Source organism: Haemorhous mexicanus, chromosome 16 (genome assembly GCF_027477595.1).
Source record: "Haemorhous mexicanus isolate bHaeMex1 chromosome 16, bHaeMex1.pri, whole genome shotgun sequence".
Taxonomy (NCBI): domain Eukaryota; kingdom Metazoa; phylum Chordata; class Aves; order Passeriformes; family Fringillidae; genus Haemorhous; species Haemorhous mexicanus.
This window is the reverse complement of record NC_082356.1, coordinates 4,557,553-4,569,795: the sequence shown is the minus strand read 5'-3', so window position 1 is coordinate 4,569,795 and position 12,243 is coordinate 4,557,553.

Genomic DNA, 12,243 nt, shown 5'->3' with positions numbered 1-12,243 from the left:
AGGAAGAAGCAGCAGGGGTTGTTTTGCGGCCATGCCCAAGAGAAACTGGAAGGGTGCCCTCGCTCTGGTCTCACTTGGTTGGCTTTCTGACTGGGTCTGAGCCTGGGGCTGCCATTCCTCGGTTCTGGGGACCAGAACCACACCTGGGATCCCAGCACTGCCATGCAGCGCTCCAGGCACTGGCACAGGTGTGTGTCTGAGTCTCAGGCACCGTGCTGCTGCTTCATTTGCTCTTAGGCACAACTAAAGCTCTCTGTTGAGCCCAGATGGTCTCTGGTTCTGCCCTCTTCCTGATCCTGTGCAGGGATGGAGCAGTGCTGTGCTTTCAGGAAGCTGTTCTTAAACCTTCCAGCATTCCAAGCTCTTTTGCCCTCTGTGGATGCTTGCCATGGAATGCCTCACAGCTGGGTTCCGAGCATCCTCAGCTTGGCTCTTCCAAAGTCCAGGGGCTCCAGGGTGCTCAGCAAGATCAGTGGTGTGGAAATGGACCTTCAGCACAGGGACCCTTCCAGCCTGATCTGCCCTCGTTCCTCTGTGTCTGTGCACAAAACACGGCGTGGAAGAGAACACCAGGAGGGGCCTGTGTGTCCCAGGGCTCTGGATTTGCATTGCTCCAGCTCCACAGAGATGTGGGTAAAGTGAAGAAGCCAAACAGTTTATTAATGGAAGGTGAAGCAAAGGGATGAGCTGGGAGGGAAGAAAGGGGATGGGCAGGGTCTGAAGGCTGGAGGGAGGGAGCTGTCACCAGGGAGGGAGAAGGTGGGAGCTATGGGAGCTTCCCACAGGCTCAGCTGTGCCAGTCATCAGCTGTGCCTGGAGCTCCAGCTGGTCTCTGGTCTCCAGGTGGTTTCACCTTCCAAGGGATCTGGAGGTCTTAAAGAGACACTGGTTCTTCTGAGCCAGAAGATGAAAGTAGCTCTGCAGCTGTTCCCTCAAACATCATCTGTATAAATGTGCTTAAATGGGAAGGGATGTTGTCTTCACTCAGGCCTTGAAGGGCTGGAAGAGAGAGGAACAGAGCCACAGTCAGAACCTGGATGTGCAGGAATCCAAGGAGACCTTCCTGCCAGGGCCATCCCACCCAGCTCTTGCCATGGCCACAAGACAGGAGGGGCCAAGGGGATCAGCTGCAAGGTGCTGGCCATGAATCCCCTCACCCATGTCCCTGAAATCTCTGTGTGCTCTGCCCACGCCACCCTCGTCCACAGAAGGAGCGAAGCCCACTGCAGCCAGGGCAGGGATTGCAGCTCCCTGCCCAGGCATTGCAGCTCACCCAGCCAGCCCCTGCTGACAGCCCGCTGCCCTCACTCACCCTCGTGGAGGGCCTGGAACTCTTCCTTCTGCCCCATCAGGAGCAGCCTGGCCATCCCTGGGAACACAGGCTAACCATAACTAAGGCTGCTGTGGCTGTTATCCAGTTTGTTTTATGGCTTAATGAGGTGAGAAATTCATGGATTTTTAACTTCCTCTGGAAGGCGAGCGCATGGATTCAGAGCTATCACACACTAAATGTGTGTTTTTGGGGTATTTTAAAATAGTACTTACTGTGAGGAAATGACATTGGGGGAGACTTTCTCTCAACCCTTCACCCAGCTCTTTGGGTCTGCCCCACCACTTTTCAAAGGGTTCACATCCACTCTAAATGCTACTGATATCATACAGTGGTTGTTTTTGCTGATAGGCCTGTTCTATTTAGCATTCAGAGATAGGGGAAGATTAACCTGGATAACTATGCTGACACCTACCCCAGAGACAAGGGATGCTGCTGCCCCAGAGCCTGACCCTGCCCCACAGCCCATCTCAGAAATGAACCACCCAGATTAGGTTCTGGTGAAGGAGATGGGCCAGATGCTGAAGGAGTACATTTCCCCAGCTGGTGAAAACCCTCCCCCTGCCTCAAAGAGGGAGAGTCTGATGGTGCAGCAGTGGAACCCACAGATGTTACAACCATCCAGGTTCCAGCTGAACTGCAGAGGCAGTCACAGCCAGCAGCAGTCACTCCTGCAGAAACAAGGAGGTCTAAGATGAAATCAGAGCATCCAGGTAAGGATAAGAATGGAGAGCCCTCACAACCCACAGGGGAGCCAGTGGCTGAGATCATCACTGAGTCCCTGATGTACGAAAGTCCCTGTGGATGAACTGCACAAGGACATTGTACGCCGGGGATGTGAGGCTTATACAACCTGGTTACTCTGGGTCGGGGACCTTATGGTCACAGGTGTGCAACTGGATGGTTGTGAGGCAAGGAATTTGGGACCCTTGACCCAGGACTCAGGTATGAATCAGGTATTTGTATCAGATCCAGGGTCCCTTTCCCTCTGGGAGCTGCTTATAATGAGTGTCAGAGAGAGGTTTGTCCACAGGGAGAGAATGCAGGAGCAACACCATAGAATGTGCTGGAAGACCCTTGAGGAAGGGATCCAACAGCTGAGAGAAGTGGCAGTATTGGAGGTACTCTTTGGGAGGGATGGACAGCATGACAATGACCCTGACAAAATCAGGTGCACAGGGCAAATGCTGTGGAGTCTGGCAGATCTGGGGCCATCTCAATACACCACCTTCATTGCAACGATTAATGCCGATACCAACCAAGAGACAGTGGGCTCTGTCACCAACAAGCTTAGAAATTGTGAGAGTATGATCAATGGCCCAATGCAGGCTCATGTCTCTGCTATTATTAAGAGCTAACAAGAAAAGATGAGGGTGGAGGGAGGAAGAACAGTTCCCACATGGCACCAGTGCGAGTCACAGGCCCCAAAGTCACAGCCCAGCGTTCCCCAGCTAGAGAGAGAGGCTACACCCCAAGGGCTGACCTGTGGTTCTTTCTGTGTGACCATGGGGAAGATGTGGGAAGGTGGGATGGGAAACCCACTTCTGTCCTGGCAGCACGGGTGCGTCAGCTCAAGGAGGGAAACACTAACGGAGGGAGTTCCACTAAAGTGAAGGTAGCCTCAACCTCCCATGTCCAAGCTACCGGGTATGATCTGTCAGATCCCCTTGAAGGAACCTCTACCGTGTATGCCCAGGAAAGACATAATAACCAGGGTTAGAGGGGCCCTGCCTCTAGCTGGGAAGAGGCACAGCCAAACCGGATCTTCTGGACGGTGTGCATCTGATGGCCTGGCACATCATAGCGACAAAAATACGATGCATTGGTTGATACTGGTGTGCAGTGTACCCTGATACCATCAGTACATGTTGGGGCAGAACCTGTTTCCATTGCTGCGGTGATGGGGGGGATTGCAACAACTGACCCTGTTGGGAGCCCAGGTGAGTCTGACTGGGAAGGAATGGCAGAAACATCCCATTGTGACTGGCCCAGAGGCTCTGTGTATTCTGGGCATAAACTTCCTCCAGAATGGCTATTACAGAGAACCAAAGGGACTCAGGTGGGCTTTTGGCATAGCTGCTGTAGAGGCAGAGAACATTAAGCAGCTGAACACTCTGCCTGGACTATCAGAAAACTCATCTACAGTAGGACTCCTGAACGTGGAAGAGCAGCGAGTGCCAGTTGCCACCTGAACAGTGCACTGCCATCAGTGTCATATGAATCGAGATGCTGTGATCCCCATCCACAAAATGATCAGTGAGCTGGAGAGCCAAGGGGTAGTCAGCAAAACCCACTCACCCTTCAACAGCCTCACTTGCTCTGTGTGCAAGTCTGACAGAGAATGGAGATTGACTGTGGACTATCGTGGCTTGAATGAAGTGACTCCACCACTGAGCGCTGCTCTGCCAGACATGCTGGAACTCCAGTACGAGCTGGAGTCCAAGGCAGCAAAGTGCTTTGCCACTATTGACATTGCCAACACGTTTTTCTCCATTCCTCTGGCATCAGAATGCAGGCCTCAGTTTGCTTTCACCTGGAGGGGAGTGCAGTATACCTGGAACCGATTGCCCCAGGGGTAGAAGCACAGCCCAACCATCTGCCAAGGACTGATCCAGGCTGCACTGGAAAAGGGTGAGGCTCCAGAACATCTGCAGTCCATCAGTGCAGTACATCAGTAGTACTGCAGTACATCAGTGACACCATTGTTTGGGGGAACACGGCAATGGAAATATTTAAAAAAGAGAGAGGATCATCCAGATTCTGCTGGAAGCTGGCTTCTCTGACAAGAAGAGACAAGTCAAGGGACCTGCCCAAAAGATCCAATTCCTGGGAGTAAAGTAGCAAGATGGTGTTAGATTCCAACTGAGGTCATCAACAAGATCACTGCAATGTCTCCACCAACCAGCAAGAAGGGAACACAAGCTTTTGCCACAGGGTTTTGGAGAATGAGCCCTCTCTACCTGGTCACCCACAAGAAGAACAATTTCCACTGGGGCCCTGAGCAGCAGGAAGCCTTTGCCCAGATCACGCAGGAGATCACTCCTGCAGTAGCACTTGGCCCAGTCAGGACAGGACCAGAGGTGAAGAATGTGCTCTACTCTGCAGCCAGGAACAATGGATTGTCCTGGAGACTTTGGCAGAAGGTGCCTGGGGAGACTTGAGGCCGAGCACTGGGATTCTGGAGCCAAAGTTACAGAGGGTCCAAAGCCAACTCCACTCCCACAGAGAAGGAAATCTTGGCCGCCTATGAAGGAGTTCAAGGTGCCTCGGAGGTGATTGGCAGAGAAGCACAACTCCTCCTGGCACCTCGACCACCAGTGCTGGGGTGGATGTTTAAAGGAAAGGTTCCCTCTACCCACCACGCCACCAACACTGCATGGAGCAAGTGGATTGCTGTTATCACACAGCGAGCTCGTATTGGAAACCTGAATCACCCTGGGATTTTGGAGATAATTACAAACTGGCTGGAAGATGAGAACTTTGGTCTCACTGACGAAGAGGAGCAGGAACAAGTGACATGGGCTGAGGAAGCTCCACCATACAACCAACTACCAGCAGAGGAAACATGCTACGCTCTTTTCACTGAAGGTTCCTGTTGCATTGAAGGGATGAACCAGAAATGGAAAGCAGCTGTATGGAGCCCCACATGACAGGTTTCACAAGCTACCAAAGGAGAAGGGGGATCAAGTCAACTTACTGAACTCAAGGCCATTCAGCTGGCTCTGCACATTGCTGAAATGGAAAAGTGGCCAAAGCTCTACCTTTATACTGATTTGTGGATGGTCACCAATGCTCTGTGGGGCTGGCTGGAAAGGTGGAAAATGGCCAACTGGCAGCATAGAGCAATACCAGTCTGGGCTGCTGATGAGTGGAAAGACATTGCCTCTGGGGTAGAAAATCTGTCAGTGAAAGTCTGTCATTTAGAAGCCCATGTCCCCAAGAGTAGAGCCAATGAGGAGCACTGAAACAATGAGCAGGTAGGTCAGGCTGCAAAGACAGAGGTGTCAAAAATAGACTTAGATTGGCAACATAAGGGGGAGGTATTCTCACCTTGATGGACCCATGATGTCTCAGGTCATCAGGGTAGAGATGTCACTTCTAAGTGGGCACGAGAGCGAGGGGTGGATCTAACCATGGACAGTGTTTCTCAGGTTATCCATGACTGTGAGATGTGTGCTGAGATCAAGCAGGCCCCGCAAGTGAAGCCCCTATGGTATGGTGGTCCAGGTACAAATATGGGGAGGCCTGGCAGATCGACTACATCACACTGCCCCAGACACCCCAGGGCAAGCTCTACGTGCTGACCATGGTGGAAGCCACCACTGGATGGTTGGAGACCCACCCTGTGCCTCATGCCACTGCCCAGAACCCCATCCTGGGCCTGGAAAAGCAAGTCCTGTGAAGATATGGCACCCCTGAGAGAATTGAGTCAGACAACAGGACCCATTTCAAGAATGGCCTTATCAACACCTGGGCCAGGGAACATGGTATTGAATGGATATATCATATCCCCTATCATGCACCAGCTGCCTGGAAAGTTGAACGGTGTAACAGACTACTTCTGACTACCCTGAAGGCACTTGGCAGGGGAACCTTCAGAAATTGGGAAATGAACTTAGGAAAAGCAGCCTGGATGGTAAACACCTGAGGGTTCATCAATCGAGCTGGCACTGCCCAGTCTGAACCCCTGCACACAGTGGATGGAGATAAAATCCCTGCGGTACCCATGAAAGGTATTTTAGGAAAGACTGTTTGGATTAATCCCACCTCAGGCAAAGACAAACACATCCATGGGATTTGTTTTGCCCAAGGACCTGGTTACACTTAGTGGGTAATGCAGAAAGATGGAGAAAACCGTTGTGTACCACAGGGAAACCCAGTCTTCAGTGAGAAGTGTGTGTAAGGTTTCATTATAATGCAGATGGAAATAGAATAAGGGGTGGATAATGTCCTTGATTGCAAGGTAATTAATGTGTATATTCTATTTTCCATCTGTTAGAGGTGTGGCAGTTATCTTCTGTTAATTGTGCAGTTTTCTTTATCTCTTCCACAAACCAATCCTCCCTCTGGGAAATATCTTCTGTCCATGGGCCATTGAGTGTCATTGCATAAAATTACTGATAAAATTACATCATCCCATTGGGAGATGCTCCACCCAGGGGGAGGAGCCAAGCATTCCTACCTGGATATAATCTGGGATTTTAGGACACCAGAGCAGCCTTTTTCCACTGGATTCGCAGAGGAGCTGCTGTCTTCTCCACTGGATTCCCAGAGGAAGACCAGGCCCATCTACAGCACCCCTGGACCTTCAGAGGAAAACTCCACCATTCTACAGGATCACTGCTCCAACAGAACCCCATCTGTCACTGCAGCCACCATTTAATGGGACTGCTGCCAACACCCTGACACACAGGGAGTCAGGTTGTGTTCTGAGTCTGTCAGTGGCTTTTTTGTTGTCTGTATGATTGCATTTGTCTTTTTAGTTTTCCTAGTAACGAACTGTTATTCCTATTCCATATCTTTGCCTGAGAGCCTTTTAATTTCAAAATTGTAAGAATTTGGACAGAGGAGGTTTCCATTTTCCGTTTCAGGGGAGGTTCCTGCCTTTTTTAGCAGACACCTGTCTTTTCAAACCAAGACAGTTGGATACACAGAATTTTAGAGGCAGAATATCAATTTCAGCCATGGACTCATGGAGGTGAAGGACGGTTCTTTTCCATAGGAAGGAAAACACAGAACACTTGTGTTTCAGGGCCAGATGAAAGGCAGCAATCAGAGGCCAAGGCCAGGCAGATCTCTCTGTCCTGGCAGCTTTTGTCTGAAAGCACCCCTTGGATATCGGGAGTTCTGGAGGTGGAATCCCAATTTCGGCCATTTTAGCATAGATATAAAGGATGGTTCTTTTCCACAGGAAGGAGAGCACAGAGCCCAAGTGTTTCAAAGGCAGAAGAGGAGACAGGTGGCTCCTGGGAGGCCAAGCCAGCCAGACCTGTTTGTCCAGGCAGCTTTCATCACTGAGAAATCCTTGGATATACAGAATTTGGGGGGCTGAGTCTCAATTTCAGCCCTGGACATCCTGATGAAAAGGATGGTTCTTTTCCATTGGAAGGAAAGCACCGAGCCCCAGTGTTTCAAAAGCAGGTGAGAGGAAGCCCCCAAGAGGCCAAGGGCAGCCAGACCTGTCTGTCCTGGCAGCTTTCACCTGGGAGCAATCCTTGGATGGACAGAGTTTTGGAGGTGGAATCCCACTTTGGCCATGAGCACCTGGTCGAGGTGGATGGTTTTTCCATAGGAAAGAAAAGCACAAACTCCAAGGGTTTATGAAGAAGATGAGAGGAGGCCTCCCATGGGCCAAGGCAGCCAGAGCTGTCTCTCCTGGCACCTTCCATCTGTGGGAAGTCTTTGGACATAGGGAATTTTGGAGGTGGAATCTCAGTTTTGGTTGTGGGTGCCTGGAATGGAAGAAGAGTTCTTTTCATGAGGAAAGCACAGAGCCCCAGTGTTTCAAAGGCAGATGAGAAACAGCCCTCAGGAAACCAAGGCCAGCCAGACTTGTATCTTCTAGCAGGTTTTGTCTGGGAGAAATCCTTGGATATGGGAATTCTGGAGGTGGATTCCCAACATTGGCCAAGGGGACCTAGACATGAAAAGTGCTTTTTTTTTTCCCATAGGAAAGAAAAGCACATGATCCCAGTGTTTCAAAGGAAGAATAGAGGTGGGCTCAGGGTGGTCAAGCCAGCCAGGTCTGTCTGTCCTGGCAGATTTCATCTGGGAACAATCTGTGCATACAAGGAAATATGGAGAAGGAATCCCAATTTTGGCAATGGACACCTGGAAAGAGGGACAGTTCTTTCCATAGGAAGGAGAGCACAGAGCCCCAGTGCTTCAGGGGCTGATGAGAAGCAGGCCTCGACATGCCAAGGTCAGCCAGACCTGTTCAGGTGGCCCCGAGAAGGCCAAGCCAGTCAAACAGTCAAGACCTGTTCCATGTTCCCTGGGTTCCATGGGGTCCCACAGTATCACAATGGTCTCCTTGGTTCCATGAATCCCTGTAGTGTGACAATATTCTCCTTGTCACAATGTTCCCCTTGCTTCTGTAGAGTCACAATGGATCTTTGCTTCCATGAGGTCTTGCAATGTCACAATGTCTCCTTGGTTCTATGGCCCCACATCTTCATCCTTGACCCTTGGTTCCATTGGGTCCCTGGGTTTCACAACTGTCTCCTTGATTCCATGAGGCACCAGAGTGTCACAATGGTCTCTGATTCCATGAGGTTCCATAGTGTCACTATGGTGTCCTTGGATCTGCATTGCCTCCATGGCCCCTTGGTTCCATGAGTTCTGTACTGTCAGCAATGGATTCTTTGTTCCAAGGGGGCCTTGATGTGTCCCAAGTGCTCCTTGGTTCCGTGACATTCCAAAGTGTCATGTATGGAAAATCACACAATGGAAAGCCGGTGTCCATAAAGGAGACAGAGGAGTCCTGCAACTTTATTCCAATAATGGGAAAGGGTCCACCAGGGCAAACACCCACGGGGTTTTCTCTCTCAAGGTTCCAGAGGGTGCAGCCTCCTTTTATCCAAACTCCCGGCCGCATGTTGCCCATGTTCCTGTCCCCATTGGCCGAGGTACTGGGAAGGTTCAGCCTTCCAAAACCATCTGTCACATTTTCCCCTCTTGAACCTGTCATTTTACCCCAAAGTTCATAAACTCAAGCTGGTGCAGACCCACATGTCTGTTTCAGGAGCCAAGCTGTCTGGGCTCTGTAATAAAGTTAATGGAGACATTAAGACCATTTCAAAGATGTTAACACCAAAACCTTCACCCATCGAACTGTCTGTAAAGAATCTTCCCTATCAGTCACAATGGACTCCTCATTTCCATGGGGCCCCACTCTGCCACAAGGGCCCCTTGGCTCCATGAGGTTCCCCAGTGTCACCCTGGTGTCCTTGGATCCGCATTGTCACAACTGACCCACAGTTCCATGAGGGTCCCCAGTGTCACCATGGTCCCTGTCAGAGGCTGGATGAGATCAATGTCCTCAGACACCTTAGGATGAGCTGTCAATCAGTCACACAGTGGGGACAGCGCTGAGCCAGCCCTGACTGCCTGAGCAATCACAAATCCCTCCTGAGGGGAGCCCCACAAAGGCCCAGGGGCTTAAAAACACAGAGCACAAGGTCAGCCCCTGGTATGGAGCCTGCCTTCTCCTGGGGTTTGGGTCTCACCCACACTGGAACCCCAGGAACTTGGAGCCATATGCGTGTCCTTATAGAGCTTCTGTCTTTCTGTCTCTCTCTTTCCTCTCCTTCTAATGCTCTTTCTATGGAACATTTTTGGGTACCTCAGCAACCTAATTGTTTAAAGGTTTCCAGGTTCAATGGGCCAAGTTAATGAAGTTCCTGCAATGATAAGTGTTTTATGTTGAATTGGATGTGACATTGAATCCTTTTCCAAAGTTTCTTGGATTTTTGTGCTTTGCCAGTAAAATTTTGTGTCATTTTGACCTCTTGAGAATATCTGGTTGGTGTTTCTCCTGTACACAAAACTTGACTAAAGAAGCCTTTGGTCACCCCCAGCATTTGAGTGTTCTGGGGTGTCAGAGCCCCGCAGGCTCCCAACGGCCTCTTGTTTCCATGAGGCCCCGCTGTGTCACTCTGGCCCTCGGTTCCCTGATGATCTGGAGTGTCACACGGGTTTGATGGCGTTTGTCCTTGCTGCCCCTCACATCCCCCTGCCCCACAAAGAGCCCCGAGCCAGCCGTGAGGGACAGGCCCTGCTCGCCCAGGCTGGGCTCAGGGCTTGGCCTTTCTGCTTCCTGCAGCCAAGCCAGGCCTTGCTCAGCATTGTAGTTCCCTGCCCAGAGCCTTGGGCTCCCTGCACTCCTTCCCTCAAGGATCTGCTCTCAGCACTCCCTGGGCAGCCTTTGGCACTCCCTGCCCTCCCTGGGGCCCAGCCGTGCTCCAAGGCACTTGGAGTTTTGCTGCTGACTCCTTGAGCGGCTTCTTCCTCCTTCTCTCAGTGCCTGAGGCTCCTGGACCCAGCCCCAAATCCACCGTGGGGCTGATTAAAATACAGAAAGCCCTCAGGAGCTCTTTGTCTCCCTTCCATTGTCTTTGAGTCTCCAGGGCTTGTGCAGTGATTGGAGTCAGTTTGGAGTTCTCTTCAGGAGGAAGATTTCAAAGTGCACATAGTGATTTTTGGTTTTAGTCAAGGAAATATTTTTTTACTTTTCATTTCAGACAAGAGATGACAGAAGCATTCCCCCAGTGATCTTGATGCTGAATGTCTCCTTAGGAGGTCTGGGCAGGGAGAAGAATGAGCCCCTTGCAGGCTGAGCCTGTTTGGACAAGCTGCTCCTCACCCCCAGCCTCACCATGTCTGACATCGCCCACCTAGGACTGACATCCAAAAAAATGTTTAAAAAATATTAATTTTCCATAAACATGAAATTTAAGTTATTAATAAAATTAAAATTATCTTTCTCTTATTTATAAAAATCTTATTCTAGAGTTGTATTACCTAATTTTTATGCTGTTCTTAAAAAACCAATACATTTTTAGCAGCCATGTTATTGGTCATTGGTTCTAAGTAACACAATTCCCTTCATTAATAATTAATCCCTATTGGTTATTTTTTTTCTTATTCTTTATGGTAACTAGTAATATTTGCAGTCCTTTTGTAATCTTTTTTAAAATTATTTTCTCACACAAGGTAAAAGGGGCCACTCTGGGGTGCCTGGAGACATTTCTGGGGCATATTTGGGGCAGTTTTGGGTCTGGGGAGGGAATTCAGAGAGAACTTGAGGGTCTGGAGAACACTTGGGGGGGCCGGGTGGGCACTTGGAGTGGCACTCAAGGATTCTGAGGGACAGTTCGGGGTCCGGGGCAGCACTTGGGGGTCCAGGGGAGCCCTTGGAGGTCGGGGAGGAGAATTTGGGGCCCTTCGGGGTCCGGGCGGGCCCTTGGGGAGTTCGAACGGGGCTCTCTGGGGCGCGGGGGGTGATGGGAGTTGTAGGCGCGGGTATCATTCGGTTGAACGGGGCCGCGGAGCATCACGGGAGTTCGAGACGCAGCTGCAGTGGCTCTCTGCGGGGCGCGGGGTATGACGGGAGATGAAGTCCTGCCTGGAATAGCTCTGGACGTGCGCCGCGGAGCATGATGGGAGCTGTAGTGCCAGAAGTGGTTGGAACGGGGCGTTTCGGGGTTCGGGAAGGCTCTTTTGCGTCTGAGCCACGACTTCAAGTCCTCGGGAGAACGCAAAGAGTTCGGGAGCCCTTGGGGGGAGTACAGGGACGCTCTATCTGGGCTCTTTAGGGCGCGGGGCATTGCAGGATTTTGAGACGCGGGACTGTGTTCTGAGGGGCTCTGGGGCAGCGGGGAATGAGAGGAGATGAATTCCCAGAAGTGGGTGTGCCGGGCATCTGTGGGTTTGGGAGCACTCAGGGGGTCCGAAGGGGGGGTCCGGAATGGGCGCTGAGGGGGCACTGAGGGATCCTGGAGGGTCTGGGGGACACTTACGGCACAGATGGGGGGCGGATCCCGGGGGGGGGGGGGCTGGGGGGCTGTGGAGCGCGGGGCATGGCAGGTATTGTAAGCAAAACCAAAAGATGGCGCCGACATGAGGCACCGCCCCCGAGACCCCGATCCCTGGTCGTGATTAGCTGCGAGCGGTGATGGGCGGGAGCCTCGGCAAATGGGAGGCGGCGGAGGCGGGAACAGCGCATTCCACCTCTCCAGTCCCTCCTAGTCCACCCCAGTTCGTCCGCAGTACAGACCAGTACAACCCCAGTACACAACAAGTTCATCCCACTTAGAAGCCAGTAGAACCCCAGTGCCCCTCCAATCCCTCCCAGTACAGACCAGTCCCTCCCAATACACCTGAGTTCATTCCCAGTCCCTTCCAGTTCCCCC